Source organism: Monopterus albus, unplaced genomic scaffold (assembly GCF_001952655.1).
Source record: "Monopterus albus unplaced genomic scaffold, M_albus_1.0 scaffold40.1, whole genome shotgun sequence".
NCBI lineage: Eukaryota > Metazoa > Chordata > Actinopteri > Synbranchiformes > Synbranchidae > Monopterus > Monopterus albus.
In genome coordinates, this window is record NW_018127920.1 from 3,408,953 (window position 1) to 3,411,051 (window position 2,099).

Consider the following 2,099-nt stretch of genomic DNA (forward strand, 5'->3'; position numbering starts at 1 on the left):
GGGAAAGAGACACAAAAATCAATTATGTTCTTACATCTCACCCAACTACACCATCAAACTGCTACTTACATGTTATGGTAATGCTTTAATAATAAAAGTAATAAAGTTACATGTATAGTTAATAATTCAACAGTATGAAGGGGGCCATTCGGCATAACAAATAGAAAGTTTTCACAAAAATAAAATTTTAAATGCAAGACTTTTACTTGTAGCATGTATTATCTTATTTAAGGAAAGGATATGAATATTTCTGAATAAAAATAAATGCTTCTATATTCAGTTTTCCTTCCATTGTTAAAATAACTTCTAACACATGCAACATTGTGCTGTGGTAAGCCATTCAAACATGAGTAAAACATGGCTGTTTACAAACTGTGACACAGTGGGAGGAAACATTGTTCCCCAACTATTTCATGTACATTTCTCAACTTTTCCACCACACTTGTTAAATGTTTCTTTAGCCAAATTCCACCTTTAATGCAAACACATGCTATCTCAGGTTTGTTTGTGTTAAGCATTATGTTACAGTTATCATTAATATCTTTGGTTAAAATAAAATACAAGTATTGTTCAAGTTAAACTGGAGATTATTGATTTAGTAAAGAGTGTTAATAAGATAATTTGTAGTTTTGGTTATACTACTCAGGCCGTTAGAAGACAAAATGAGGAGGCACTGAACAACTTTCTCATTTTATACCCTCTCTGATGTCATTAGTGATGTCATGAGGGTGAACCAAGTAGGGAGGTGGGGATTATTAGTGTTAAATTAGTTTCATGTGTTGATTATTAATTTGTAAATTATATAGTTTGAGAATTGTATGTATGTTTTAAAAGTCTGTGATTCTGTTAAATGTTTATTAATAAAAGAATTACTCCAGAGAACTGGCTTGTGTGAGGATGGAGGTGATAGATTTACTTGTGGGAGATATGAAATGGTGTGGTCTGAGAGAGGGTTGAACCAGATGGTGGTAATATTTAAGTAGTTGCTCATGGGAGGAGGAGGCCATGCAAGTGTAGCTATGTGCATGTGTTGTTACTTTAAGTTGCGTTATTATAATTAGTTTTATTTAGTGAAGTTAACTGTTTGGTTATTTTATGGATATTCTTTTGGTACACGTGTATCATGGTGGCACGCTTGTAAATAGAGTGAGGAACAGAAGTATTTGAACACCCTGCGATTTTGCAAGTTCTCCCACTTAGAAATCATGGAGGGGTCTGAAATTCACATTGTAGGTGCATTCCCACTCTGAGAGACAGAGTAAAAAAAAAATTCAGGAAATCACATTGTATGATTTTTAAAGAATTTATTTGTCTTGTACTGCTGAACATAAGTATGTTCCCCATGACTCAAATCACACATTTTTTCCCTTGAATATTTACTGCACAAATGAAATGTGTTATACTTTGTGCTATGTGAACTTCCCTTGCTTAGCCCACTATTCCACTGCTATACTGCTGCTAATACAACAACTACTTTCCCAAGAAGAGCCCGGTCACCTGCCTGAACGACTACAGGCCAGTGGCACTCACCCCAATTATTATGAAGTGCTTTGAGAGAGTGGTGCTGGCCCGCATTCAGAGCAGTATACCGGACACCCTGGACCCCCTGCAGTATGCCTACCGGCCCTACAGGGCCACCTCAGACGCCATCGCAGCTGCCCTCCATTATTCCCTGTCTCACCTGGAAAATGGAGACTCCTACATCAGGATACTCTTCATTGACCACAGCTCAGTTGTCCCCCACAAACTCACCCACTAACTGTCCACACTGGGTCTGCACCCCACCCTCTGTGACTGGCTCCTGGACTTTCTGACTGGCAGACCTCAGACTGTCAGGATTAGCAACAGGACTTCAGCCAGCATTGTTACAAACACGGGCACCCCACAGGGATGTGTCCTCTGTCCCATCCTCTACCCATCCCATCCTGTTCACCCACAACTGTGTTGCCTCCCACAAGGACAACATCATCCTAAAATTCGCGGACAACATCACAGTGATAGGTCGCATCACTGGCAGGGACAAAACAGCCTACAGGAGGGAGGGGGCCGGGCTGGTGTCATGGTGCGAGGACAATAATCTCAGCCTCAACACGGACAAG

The 2,099-nt window shown here is 39.9% G+C and overlaps 1 protein-coding gene across 1 annotated transcript in view; it reads right to left on the bottom strand.

The window, feature by feature from the left end:
- The window catches only part of LOC109959666 (3-hydroxy-3-methylglutaryl-coenzyme A reductase-like), a 36,396-nt gene that overhangs the window by 30,177 nt on the left and 4,120 nt on the right, over positions 1–2,099 (bottom strand). The window lies entirely within an intron of this gene.